The sequence below is a fragment of the Taudactylus pleione genome, unplaced genomic scaffold (genome assembly GCF_031769625.1).
Source record: "Taudactylus pleione unplaced genomic scaffold, aTauple2 ptg000121l, whole genome shotgun sequence".
NCBI classification, from domain to species: Eukaryota; Metazoa; Chordata; class Amphibia; order Anura; family Myobatrachidae; genus Taudactylus; species Taudactylus pleione.
Window position 1 is genome coordinate 10,572,617 of NW_028284523.1, and position 15,150 is coordinate 10,587,766.

The window sequence follows — 15,150 nt, forward strand, 5'->3', positions numbered from 1 at the left end:
CTGCTGCCTAAACCTAAGTCCCCCGAGGGGGTGCCTAACCCTAACTAAGTCCTCCCGGGGGTGCCTAACCCTAAGTCCCCCCTGGGTGCCCTAAACCTAACCCTCCCCCCCGCAGCTGTCCATTCGCGGCGCCCGGCATCCCTTCGATCGGGATGCCGGGCGCCAGTCTCCCGGCGTCAGGGAAATGTCAGGCATCTACATCTAGACGCCCGGCATTTCACCCTCGCCGGGATATGAAAGTCAGGAAGCCAGCTGTTAGTATTAAGGCAGCCGGTTTCCCGATTGTATACCAAGCAAAGTGATAGCTTACATCAGGGACATGTTTGTGGATGTCTTTAATCATGCTCAGGTGAGGTAATCTATTTTACTGGGTTCGTAATTATCCCACCTGCTTCCAAGGACAGAAATCCTCAAAACATGACTGACCTGTTGGGAAAACTGAAGGGTTGAGGTTGAGAACCACTGACTCCTAGGAGCTAATCCTCACAGGCTCTGCTGTAACCAGAGGATGTAGGGTATGCTCAGTGGCTACCCTCTGATATGCAGTTGCCTAATCCAGTGGGGAATTGCTATGTGAATTTAGCCCCACTGAAGCCACTCCACCATGAGGACTGGGTTTAGAAGAGAGATGAGCCATCCGGATGGAATTCTATACCTGACTTTGGACAGGAATGTTATGGTTCCAGCACATAGTTCACCAAATGGGTTCCCCTATGTCCCTTAATCAGTAGCCAATTGAGCCCACAAACCAAGGAGCAATTCCACAGACAATGAAACAGGTCTACCTCCATCAAATTACTCTTTGGGCTTGTCGACGAATGCAAGAGACCCATGAAGAATCCATGTCATGGAGGTAGATATGTCTGGCAAAATAAACAAAAAAAAAAATTCACATAATTTCTCCCATTAACATTTTGCAGGAAACAATACATGCTTTAATAGAGTTAGTGACAGGAAGTGCGCAACCCCTTAGCCATCCCCATAGTGAGCTTCCCATGCTCATTCACCTCCCTCACAAAATATAACTGGTTACAGATGGTTTGGGTAGAATTGTCCGAATAAGAGCCCAAAAAGGATTGCATAACAAAACTAGTATAACCTTGGGCCTAAAGGAAAGTAATCAAATAAGCACCAATTACCGTATACCTGATTAACCGCCTCTGCAAACATAAGAGGCCTCTGATCACAATAATTTACCAGATGCTATATGGAAGACACTCCATGTAATTTTCAAAGGTGGAGGAGAAGCCATGCGGTACTAAAACTCCATATTCTGAACCACTGGAAGAAAGATGGATTTATGAGCATTAAGGCCATCCTTATGTCTAAGAATGTGTCAAAGTTAACTAGTAGTACATAGAAGTGGATTCTCTTTAAGATTATCAGGGATCTCCTGTCATGCTGGTGAATAAAGAAGACACAAGCCATTTTAAGCTAAACATTCCTTTCCAAAGAGGAGGTGACATAAACATCACGGCCATGAAACCAAACACTTCGGTAGTGGATAATTGCTGTGTACTTCTAGTCAACAATATTTGGAAATTTCATACCCCCAATTAGCTTTACACGGGAACAATTTCTTCTTACTAAGTCTGGAGTGATCACTTATCCAATGGAACTGACAATAGATTGCATTAATTAATTGAGCCTCTGTGTGAGTAATTAGAATGGAAAGGGACTGAATTATATAAGACTCTAGGGCAGAGGTTCCAAAAATTAGCCCTCTAGACACCCACAGTCCAGGTTTTAAGGATATCCATGCTTGACCACAGGTGACTTAATCAGTACCTCAGTCAATTTGATTTAACCACCTGTGCTCAACCATGGATAAAACCTCAACTGTTGGGGTGCCTTGAGGACCACACTCTGGGGATTTATATAATTTCTTTTAAATTACCCATGCCAAAGTAGTATAGTAGGAGATGATTCCAGCTACAAAATTAGTCCACTAACTGTTCAATCGCCAGGCCCATATTTTATTCTGTGAACTCTAGTAGGGAAAAGTCCACTGGAATGAGCAAGAGCATAACTGATGTGGATTAGGAAGCATGACTATGGATTTACTTACATTTAATCGCAATCCAGGGATTTTGCAATATATCTCAAATAAAAGCAATGTACTGTATGGGAGAGGGAGTCTTTAGGATTCCTAACGTTGAGCAGAAGATTGACCACAAATGTCATCAATTTTACAGAAAGAACCAATAGAAAGGTCTTCAAAAGAGGAACAGAACTGTGGATAAAGTGCCAAATTAAATAACAGGGGATCTTGTCAGAGGTGCCGGCTCACCTTATGTAAACTGATTTTGTCCCTCTGAAACAGATTATTATCATTGACGTGTTTGAGGACGTGTAAAAGTAAAATCTCAAGTCAAGAAAGGCCGGATCAAATTCCCTGCATTCTAGCATTACATCAAGATGGGACCACTTTTATTCTATTCCTGTTATAAAATAAAGGTACCTTTGCATCTTTCCAGTACTGTTTGCCTAAGTGATTCCAAACTCACAAATATATCAGGTACCCCCACATATAAGGCAACACCGGATGGACAACCGACACAGAGGGCAGAACAGCTCAAAATTAGCCCAGCATCCTCTCAGAGCAGAATACTGAACATGTACAGTACCAGTCAAAAGTTTGGACACACCTTCTCATTCAATGGTTTTTGTTTATTTAAATTATTTTCAACATAGTAGATTAATACTGAAGACATCAAAACTATGAAAGAACACATATGGAATTATGTTGTAAACCAAAAAAAAAGTGTTAAATCAAAATAGGTTTTATATTTTAGATTCCTCAAAGTAGCCCCCTTTTGCTTTGATGACAGCTTTGCACACTCTTGGCATTCTCTCAATCAGCTTCATGAGGTAGTCTCCTGGAATGGTTTTGAGTTAACACGTATGCCTTGTCAAGAGTCAATCTGTGGAATTACTTGCCTTCTTAATGTGTTTGAGACCATCAATTGTGTTGTGCAGAGATAGGGTTAGTACACAGTGGACACCACTATTTGACTACTGTTGTAATCCATATTATTTTTAGTATTGAGGTCTTCAGTATTAATCTACTATGTTGAAAATAATTTAAATAAACAAAAACCATTGAATGAGAAGGTGTGTCCACACTTTTGACTGGTACTGTATGTGTGAAGGAGGTGGTTTGAGTGGGCTACTTGTAAATACTAATATATATGCCCATTCTAGTATGTTAGGGGGGGCTGCAGTGGATACCAAATGCATTTGTTAAAGGCCAGCATTTCATCATAAGTCTATGCCTTGTTCCAGACCTCATCATTTTGGAATCCCTGCTTTATTTCTACAATAAGTAAATAAATGCAACAAATAGGAAGTTGCATTCTCCCGAATCAGGATATGTTCCATATCCCGACAGCGGGGATTCCAGCGGTCAACAGTGGAATAATTTGTATGAGGTCAGACTATTTATTTGTGCAAAACTAATAAACAAAAAAGTGTCTATATCATTTGCAAGCGCTGCACTATTGCTGTATCCCACCAGATATATGTGGTGGCTTTATATACTGATTTACTTCTTCTAATCTGAAACATTGCCTGGAGGTGAACAATTAAACTCTGAGTTACCTGCAGGTGTTAATTACATATTATTAGCACCTCTCCTAAGTACTTAAATAACAGCCCAGAGGAAATTTCACTGTATCAAGTTTACATTTACAAGAGGTCAGGATTTACAGTACATACAAAAATAATTCTATAATTTTTTTAGGCAGACAATTCATTCACATAAAATACTTAGAATTGTATTGCACTATAGTAATGCTTTAAATGTAAATTCCAAGTATAAGATGACACTAAAATTAATTAATTGGAACATCTGTAAACTTTAGGCATCAATAGTAATAATCCTTTCCAGAATTTAAAAAACTATTAGGCCCTTGGAGTTGACATATGTCAATCAATAAGATATGGGAGGCCTTTCAATGGTTAGCTATGACCAATGTTTTGAAGAAGATTAGTTCAGGGGTTTTAATGGCCTGCTAGGATGCAGTGATGAGGAAGTCAACAGGCTCTCTAAGTGAGCCAGCAGGCAGGTTCTCATTAATTTCGCACTATGAAAGTCCTTAGAGAAAGCATCTTCATGCAATGAAACCACAGGGAGCCAGCAGTATAACCGTCAATTGTCACCTCTAGGGAAGAGTGACGGAATTCCAAGTGACTTTGTGGCTTCTTGTTCAGAATTCTAAAAGCAAAATGTAAAGTTTGTGTTTTAGTGCTTATTGTTGAGGAACTTAACTAAAAGCAGGGAAATTAAATTTGAAACCATTTTAATGCACTTTTTTTTAGGTTCTTTGCAAATCATGTTTAGCAAATACCTGCACTGTACATCAATTTTCACTAAACTAGAAACATGACCCAGACAACTATTAGTATCAAATGGGAGTCTTCTGCAACCAACCATACATGACAAGATGTCACCTGTTATTGATTAAATTCTTTGTCTACAACTCAGGGGGATTTAGCGCTACTGTATTTATTTGGGACAAAATATATATCCTTTACATTTAATTTCAGTGTAAGGAAATACTTTGAGGGACTGAGTTGGATGCACTTTATACAAATACCACAGGAGCAAATGTGCCCAAGGAAAGACTTATTGGGCCTAATTCTGAGTTGTACAATGTTTCGATGGTCATGCAAATTACCAATGGTTAGAGGACTGCGCTGTTGCAGAGCCCCGTAAGCCGCATCATGTTTGACATGCTGCTGGCATTTATGGATGGCGACGGGGAACGTTCTAGAAAACAGGTGCATGTCGGCTCCGTTCCCTGGGCATGTCGAAAGTGTTATTAATAAATAAAGTCACACTTACTATTTACAGTAATATACAATTACTGTAAATACAGACATACAAAATAAAAGTACTACTTAAGTTCAAATAAATAAAAACATCACATTCTACTTAAAAAAAACACATTGGATTCTGCTTTCCAGCCATAGACTGACTGCAAATAATTAATAGTTAAATAGTATGAATACAGTAGATTACAGTAACCACATTAATAATGGTAATAATATCAGTGGGAAAGATCAAGACGCACTCAGAAGCACCTCCTGATTGTCATCATTATCAGGGCCTATTTGGCACCATGGGTTTAGCCTCTTGAATAGAGCATATACTACTTTGCTATCGTCTGCTTGAGAAGCATTAGTGTGAACAAGGCTTAATTGTATTCAGCTTTATGCAACCCCATTAGTGCTTATTTACAGCTTTATCAACTGGGAGACTTGGCTGGATCTATTAAGGTCTATAACAGGTGTGTCATAAATACACGTTCTTTTTCCTTATAAATGTACATACAGCATTATAATATTTCAAACTTTATTTTACATTTTTCAGGTAGACAATAAAGCTTACAATAATGATGACAAAAGTAGACTTAATACACTGTGTGTGTATGAGACCAGCTCACAATCTATTATGTCAGTATTATGAAATTAGCTACTGTATAGCAATTGGTTAAGGTTTTTGTTTCTCTTAATGCAGTAACAGCTCTATAGGACTGGACACCAATAGGAAAGTCATGTAATACCTCCCATTACAATACTTGACCAAGTTTGGTGAATAAATCCCACTATATTAACATTACAATTGTCATTTTAACATACAGGGCTTGATTAACAAATGGATGTAAGTCCAACCGCAAACTGCATTTTGCTTAATTACATGTGCAGTAAGACAATGTAGAATTGATATTTCCCCATACTTTGCATTTGTTGCCCCCTACACCTGGAGAACTAGATCATGGGCATACACATCTGGAGATTTGGCCTCTTATGCCTTAATCTGTAGTAACCTTTTGAAGGCCTGAGGTAAAGGTATGTGCTGATGCCAACCCTCACCACATACTGTATCTGAACATGTAAAAAAAAAATGAAAATAGATGTCCTTCACCCCACATATGTAACCAGCTCTAGTGCTTAAGCCTGGGCTAGATGCCACTACTGCAAGGAGAGAATGAACGTGTGGTCACCCTTCAAGAGCAAGAACCAGCACCAAGCGATTGCCAGGCTGGCTACAATTTTACAGGGAAACACAGCATGTTGTCACACTGTCCTTATATCAAACCAGATCCCATCTGCTCAGCTTGGAGATCAATCCCATAAAGAGTTGGGACAACAACAAAAAAAAGTGTCCAATCCCTCCTCGTTCCACATGGTAAACCATACCTGTGCTGAGGATCACTGAATGGTCAGTGACAAGTTAATAGTCAATAATGTATAAGTACTGTTATGGAACTTCTTAGGCATGACGGTATAGTCAAGACCTAGACATCATCAAACCCCATAGTAAAATTTGGGTTATGGTCTGGCGATGTTGGTCCACCCTCATGTCCATCTGTGCCACATGGTGGCTGAAGCATGCACAGTAAAGCACAATTATCAGAAATAAATCATCAAACAAAACGGACCCATAGCATTTCAAATCCCATGATGGCATATGCTGCTATTTCATGGAAGGCTTTCTGTCTAAAACGATGATGAGGTTGATCAAAATTGTTCCAACATTGGTCAATGGTCTGGAGTTCTCTTATACCCCTTTTCCACCAAAAATTCCGGGTCTGACCCGGAGTTGGAACAGAGTGCCTATCTGGATCAGACATGGAATTTAGCCGGCGCCGACTCGGGATATTCCCGAGTCGGCGTCGCTCACACCGGAGTCAGGTCTGCATAGACCCGCCTTTCCCAGCGTGAAAGTGGACGCTTGGAGATGACATCATCTCCAAGCGCCACTGAAGCCGAACCAATCGGCCAGCTAGCAGCGCACTCCAGGTCATTGTGACCCGGAGTGCGCTGTTCTCACAGCATGGTTTCACGGGCTACGCCCGTGTTAAACCCTCCTATTTACCTGGGTTGGATTGCCGGGTCACTGGACCCGTCGATCCAACCCTCTCCCCTTTTACACCAGGGAGCTGCCCGGGTTAACCCTGCAATAACCCAGGTTTTAGCTCCGGTGTAAAAGGGGTTTTATTATCAACTGGGTGCATGGGATGTGTATCCCACTGAGAAGGGTAGCATGTCCCTTAGCCAGTGTCTAGTACCAATAACAACCTCTAGTTTTATTTCTCTCTTATTTCAGTTTTGGTAAAAAACTGTGGGTTACTCCTTACCCTAAAGAAAAGTTGGCAAAGTATTTTAACCGACTTTTTTCACATATGGCTGCTTTACTGAAACAAATTATATCAAGTACAAAACATATGAGCTGTGTGTCATTAAACTTTAAAAAATATAAAGACCTGATTGAAAAGCAGAGAAGCAACAAAGAAATATAAAATATTGTGATTATTGAAATTATTAGAAAGACATTTATTATCCAATAATAAAAGTTGTTTGATGTTAGACAACTCTTAAGTTGGGTCAAGCTAAGTTGTATCTTTTGGAGAATGGTGTCTACCTTACACAGTTCTTCAACCCTATATCCTCACTATCTAGAGTGATTTGTGATATATATATATATATATATATATATATATATATATATAGTCAAAGTGATTTTTGATATTTTATTAAAAGTAGGATTGTAAAGAGACACATCCCACATATTGGTTCAGTGACACTGTTGGAAGTTTGACTACCTCCTCAGGTCCAGATGGTTGCCAGGGGATGTGAATACCATCGTCAGTAGCCTCTTTTTTCCTGCTGGTCCCAGTCATTGCTAGGACACTGGAACACCAGTGTATATGATTAGAGGCTGCACAGGAATTTCTGCAGCTGTTTTTTAATTCCTGGAATTCTCACTAGTTACTCTCCTATGTGCAGCAGTACACCTGTTACTTAATTCACTTGCAGGGGGTCGGATTTAATTGATGCTTTGTCATTGGTCTGTGTTTTAATAGGCAGTCAGACCTTCACTTATTTGTCAGTTATAGCTTATTGCCTTGGTGTAAGCATACTGATCTGAGTGCCTGATGAATATTCTGTGCTTCTGGTATCCTGAATATCTGTGTGCTTTTCAGTTTCATCCATGGTCTCCTGCTCCTTGCATCACTTGTTAAGAATCACCTTACTTAATATTGGAAAAGTGTAATTTGTTTACAGTTACCATTATCAAGCTACCTGTTGTTACAGCTCCTGCTGTTATTGCCAAAAACCACAAGTTTTATTATACAGTCTCATTGTACTCACAGAGTATGTTATTCTACTAATAAAGCATTAACCCTGTGATCACCTGATTATTGTAGAAACCTCTACTATCCTGAGTTTAAGACCTGGCGGCATCTCTCTCTATGGGAAATGTTACTTATATCACCATTTTCCTTTGGGTTTAAAAATATTGTTTTAAGTGCAGTGCTAATAGCAAAGCAAGAGTGCATAGATTTTTCTCTTGAGACTCAGGACCTCATTCAGAGGCGGTCGGAGGATGCAAGCGGTCGCTCAGAAACTGGGCGGCCACTTGCATCCTGACCGCCCGCCTCTGTTGCGGTCGTTAGGCTATGTGTTTACACCCACAGCTCTAATGACCGCTCGGGTGATGGTCGCGATGGTCAGAGACCATCGCGACCATCGGGGCTTACCATGAGACCCTAGGGTAGGGTCTCACTTGTCGTAAGCCCCGGAGAGCTTCTGGCTCTGTCAGAGCCGGAAGCTCTCCACTGACATCACTAGTGATGTCAGTGGGGCCTCCCCCAAATGGTAGGCGTTCCCATGGGAACGCCTCCGTTAGGGCTGCCATCCTCCCGGCCCGCCTTCCAAATGGGGCGAGCTGTCAATCAACATCGACAGCTCGCCCCCTTTGGAAAGAGACCCGCTATGACCAGCGCTGTCGCTCGTAGCGGGTCTCACACAAGCTCACGAGGGAGCCGGTTCCCTCGAGCGCATGCGCACTGGCCAAACATCGAGGCGGCCGTGCGGTCGTAGACCGTACAGCCGCCTCTGAATAAGGTCCTCAGTCCAGGGTCCCATGAAGGACAGGGAGACAACCATTTAAGCACTGGGCTATATTGTGTACAATCATTAGCTTGGGCACAAGAATTCATTTCTGAGTATTACCTCTATATTGTATTTCCTGTGTGGTGTGTGACAATTAGCAAGCATTAGGGACTTTCAAAATGTAAAATCTTTTGAAGGCTCATTATAGCTATTTAATGCAATGCAAATGACATACACCCCCTCCAACATGGCCCTTAAATTTCTCCCATGACACTAAAGTGCAAATCAGATTTCCTCAAACCAGCAGACCACCCCACATGCCCTTATTTTTTGACCTATAAATATGGTTCCTCAAAGGTAACTAGAAGGGTAAGCCCTAGTATAAGTGGGACTGCTACCGATCACACAAACATGTGACAATAACATACACAAAACACAAATATAGAGAAAAATATATATGGTGAAAATCTTTTCCAGTATAGATTGAGAACATCTCCTTGTGTATATAAGAAAGATTTTTTTCCTATTACCTGCGACTTTATACATGCATATATCTTAGCACCTCCAGTAATTATCTAGAATGCATCATGGTAGGGGTGCTATGTCAGCTGTGCTAAACTCCAAGATGTATATAATAGAGAACATATGTATAAATAAACATCAATAGTGCAGTATTACGTTAGTCACAAGTCATATATCCATACACGTCAGTAATGGAATATTGCACTGGTCTCAAGTCGCACATAGATACAAATATAAAATATATACACCCTATTAGTATATATTTTTATGACAATGACATACATGAAACACATACATATATAGAGAAAGAGTTGGCAAAAATCTTTTTCATTATAGGTTGAAAACAGAAGTTCTCATGCAGGGTATACTTCCTTGTGTGTGTGATGAGCTTAGTACATCATGAGATGAGTCTGATTGTACATATGCATATAATCCACATACACTTATTAGTAAATGTGATGTGGCTCCAGGTAGCCGACGGTCGGCATTTCGACCGTCGGCTTCTTGATTATCTCCCTACACAGGCTGCCTCTTTAACCATAGAGACACTCCATTAAATAAAATGTAGATCGCAAAAACATGTAGACAGCTGTTACTTTAATTGCTGTAATTCTAGTACTCAGTAAAGCCAGAAGAGAACAGAAAAAATATATTCTATTCCTGGAACCCATGAATCCAGGTTTAATACAATGTAACAATTCTGTATTGTATAGCTCCTTTGCTACTAATCTTGCAAAGTCCTCTGTTCATTTTCCATGGGAAATCTTATGAGCCAGAGTATAATGCAGTCTAATAAATACTTCAATACTAAGTATCTGTCAATCAAAACTCACACCAAGCAAAATACTTTTCATGGAATAAATCAAAAAAATAAAAAATAACACAAAGTTGAAGAACGAATAACTTTATGCCCTAAGGTTTCCTTTCTAATACTGTATATAAAAAATATGGAAAGTGCATTAGGAGTTTCAAAAATAGTGAAAGTCATCTGAAAGAAGACATATGAATAATACATGGCCTGTCAACTTAAAGTACATGAAAAGGCAGCTTGTGTCATTAACATTATTATATGTAATTATTTGTGTGCATCTACATTAGCTGCAATTTTTGATACTAAAGCTGGGTACACGCTGGAGCAACCGGCAATCATCATGACTTTCCAGAGAATTTACCTTGAACAGGGATTGAGCGTACACACTAATAGGACAGAGTGATATATCGTTCCATCCTTCATTAACATACATTAGGTCGCATGCGATATCTTCAGGTTCGATGTGCAGTGCGTCAAACCTCGCGAGATTGCTAGCAACCACAGGTACCCGCATTTTGAGTGTACACTAAGCAATGTAGGCGATTTGTTATTATGAAACGGCAAATCAGCCCAACATCGCTCCAGTGTGTCCCCAGCTTTTGGGCCACATCTAGTCTTGGATCAGTTTTTTTATGGTAAATTTAAGCATTTACATACTGAATGTACACCAAAATGCTTCCACATATAGATTTCTGTGTATTATAAACTTGCACATTTATATGAGCCATTAGGTATGAACCAGTGAAACTGCAAGTCAGGGATACTCACCAGATTATACTATACTACTCCACTGCACTCAGCTGATTGTGCAACACAGTTAGGTGTAAATAGTGTTACTCAGCTGCAGGTGCTCTGTCTTCATAGGTCACCATCAGAGGCACATTCTCATCTTATTGGTGCTCAGTTTACAAATATCTATTATATTATTTTACTATAGGTACTGTAAAGCTGACTAAATTAAAAATAAAAATATAGTAAATTATACTATAAGTAGGGGGAGGAGAAGCACGTGAGGATGAGGGCCCTGCTCGTGAGAGCTCACATTCTAAAGTTTCCATCATTTTCTCCAATATTTTGATCTGCTACGGTATACACCTGCTATTAACTCCTTTGTAAACTTAACAGCTGGAGATGAATTAGATTTGTAGGTAGAATAAGTAAGCAACAGAGTCATTAATGTGGTTAATGCACTGTGACAGAGCACTGTCATTATGTTATTAATATTACACAGATGAGATACATTACACATCGTGCCAATGATCCTCACAAAATCACAAGTCAGGCTGCTTTTTAAAAAAAGGAAAAACTGCCCTGTAGAAAGGTAAGTACAGTATTTGGTACACAAAGATATTCTGATCTATACCTCTGTGAGCCACATACTGCATAAGTGATGTTGCTTTTACACTCCAGGTCAAATTTGTAACTAGAGAGTCCATGATGTAATGCAAGGCCGGGTTACAAAAACAGTTAAGTGTTTTGCAGGCAGTAAAAATACTGCTCACTTTTCCATGTAGTGCACAACATCTACATCTGGCTATCTTAGTATTTACTGTAGAGCTAGAATGAGCTCCCCTCCTAACCCTAACCCAGGCACACATTTTAAATCTCCACTCTCCCCCTACAGTGCACCGCATTTTCACCAAGGCTCCAAAACTGTATCTTCTAACTCTCTGGTATCTTCTATCTATCTGAAGTGATCGGTGTAGACACTTGTCTGTTTTTTACTAAGCAATGGAATCAAACAGATTGTTATACATGATCACTTGCCTTAAAGTAAGGGTTCATATGGATAGGCTCTGAAGGGCCATGACAGGGAGAAAAATGGGCTTACATAACACAATTGGGTGTATATGATTTTGCTGTATGTACCTTGGTTGGCTTCATATGACTATTATCACTGTGTATAATGCATTAAGGGCCTGATTCAGAGTTCTACGGTATCATACAGCTGCAGGAATGCGACTGTGTAATACAGTACAACTAATATGCTTATGCAGCAGGAGGCGTCTGGTGTAAACAGATGTCTCCTGACAGCATCACAGATCCAAGTGCTGCATCCTAAGACACAACATCAGATCTTCAGTGAGACGATCTGCAATCTGAGTAACACTAAGGTTACTCAGATTGCTCCTTGCAGCTCCATAGCCGAGGCCAGCAAGTCTGCGTCAGAAGACACAGACCCCGGCCACAGCACCCCTAGAAAATGGGGGCAATATGCCCCTATTTTCTTAAATGGAGGCCAGCCCCACCCACTCCCTATCCCCAAATGGAATCAGTAGCCCGGCAGTGAAGATCCTGACAGGTGAGTATTTTTTTCTATTTACTAACCTAACCTCCCCCCTAACCCTCCCTTAGGGGTGCCTAACCCTAACCTCCCTCTAAATGTCTAAACCTAACCCCCCCCTTCCCTGCAGCACAACCCTTAGTCTCCCGGGGGGGTGCCTAACCCTAACACCCCCTTCCCCTAGCCTAGCCCTAAACTCCCAGGGGGGTGACTAACCCTAAGTCCCCCCGGTAGCCCCTACCCTAACACTCCCACCCCTTCGATCGGTAAGCCAGGTGTCGGGCTCCCGGTGTAGGTCTAATGACAGGTCATTAGACACTTGCTGGGATTATACAGTCGGGATGCCGACGGTCGGCATTTAGACCATCGGCATCCCAACTGCATCCCCCCAAATGGCCACAGCCTGTCGGAACTGTGAGGGATCTCACAGAGGGAGGGCCACACGTGCAGTACAGATCCGGCGCATGCACGGGTCCCTCACAATTGATGTTGTACACAACCCATTGAGTTTGCACACAATACTGAATCAGACCCTAAGCACTATAAGCATTTTTCCCTACCGTACCTCTAATGTGTGCTGGTAATGTGTACCCCTTTAAAGATGGACATCGGAAGCCAATGGTTGGCAACCATTGATGTTCCCAGTTCAATGGAAATAGTTTTTCCATTCACAAGCCCACCCTCCATGAGCTATAGCCACCCAGAAGTAGTGTCCGAAGCACAGTTGGTTGGCGCATGTGTAAAAACCTAACCTGGCTGCGCACATGATTACCCTGCAATGACTATATGTCATAGCAAGGCAGGTTCTGATGGCAGCATCACCACCACTATTTGATGGCCATGTTCTGATGCCCATCCCTAGTTCCCTAAAGTTTGCAGAGATTTGTGTACATGGCTAGGTATATATCTTAAACAACCAAAATATTGTTGCATACTAAATACAACAATATGCAGAATTTTCTGCTGGTTTCTAACCTACAAATAACCTACACATATTTAAAAAACAAAGCTAAAGTCTACACTAATCATGTAGCACAAAAGGGCTCTATAAAGCGGATACCAAATGCTTCTTTGTTCTATGACTGCATCATTGCCAAAAAAGCCCAGACATCCTCTCTGATGGGTGACTGCTGCAGATCCACTGTATTAGCCAGCCCTCAATTCTCTTCTGATCTATCTGCATCCTATGCTATGATTGGTTACACAAACAGGTGAACGCTGCTTGCTCTGGGAATATTCAGTATGATTTGGTTTCTGAACTTCATTTTCTCCTCTTTCTATGACCGGATTAAAGAATCACTTGAAAGGCAAGGCACAATCTGGTGTCACAGTGGAGGAACCCGTGGGGAGTGGGAAGCAGAGCCGCTGCAACATTTCTGTGCTAGATTTTGTAGCTGAAAATCCTATTTCTCACTCCCCAGCTCTAGTCAAAGAGCTGATAGTTATCCATTTGCAGTAATTTGCTGCCATTTATACAACCCTTTCACTTTCTATCAGCTCTTCGGTGACGGCCAGCCTGACATGCTGTTACTCAAGTGAGGAAATTAAAATTTGATGCAATAATCCCAAATAAGAAGGACTTTATTAGGTAATGTATACACTTCAGATTAGGTATTCTTAGCAGCTACACAGATAGCAGGCCGGAGGCATGCTGTGTGCCACAGATAAGGGAAGGGAGACACAGCACAGGCAGAAATAAAGACAGTAGAAAGCAAGACTAGAGGTGAAAAGGATGGATGAAAAGGGACATTATAAATATGTAATAAAACACAGTTACACAACATAAATGCATTCATAATAACAAGTAAATAGAACACTGTTAAGTGACAAAATTACCTAAAGGGAACTAGCATTACATTATGTGCGATTCGGAATAAACACATCAGCAAACAGTGTATGGCACTTGATTTTGTTTAAGTATTTAATCTCTTTACTATTAATTGGAGTGAAAATTGGCAGTGCTGCCCAGAGCAACCATGGTGTTACATTATAAATGGGGCTGACATCGACTGCAATATGCACATTTTTAATACATCTCTACAGTATTTCTGTCATTTAGCCTCAAATTGCTTATCATACAAAAGCATCTTCACAGGATTTAACATCACAGTAGGTATGGTTAAAAAAGATTTTAATATATTGTATCCTATAATGATAATATGTGATGTGTTCAAACAAGAGAATTGCAAATATACACAAAGAAATAAAAGCAATGCTGAAAAACATCCTTGGTACCTCCCATCCATATTAGTCACACCATGCTGAGAGTATAAATAGACATACTGTAGAAAACTGTGAAGGTGGAAACCTCTTGGACATATAGGAAATGCTGATCAATTTTTATACATTATTAAAAGGAAAATTTTCAGTGAAAAAGTCTACATTTGCCAATGATGACTAACTGCCCAGAGCCAGGCAAAAATGCTATACCTGCAGTCAGGGCCACCATCAGGGGGGGGGGGACTGCTGGGTCTGGAGTCCCGGGCCCGGATAGAGATAGGGGCCCACGTAGGGATGGACTTACCAGCCATTGGGGGTGAGCTAGGGGCCATTAATAATTCTGGTCCTCCTGGCCCCTCCCCGGCCGCTCTGTGTGCCTGTAACACGAGTGAGAGATCTGACAGACTGA

The 15,150-nt window shown here is 40.9% G+C and overlaps 1 protein-coding gene across 1 annotated transcript in view; it reads right to left on the reverse strand.

Moving 5' to 3' along the window:
- Window positions 1-15,150, reverse strand: part of CDH23 (cadherin related 23) — a 1,221,584-nt gene that overhangs the window by 777,176 nt on the left and 429,258 nt on the right. The window lies entirely within an intron of this gene.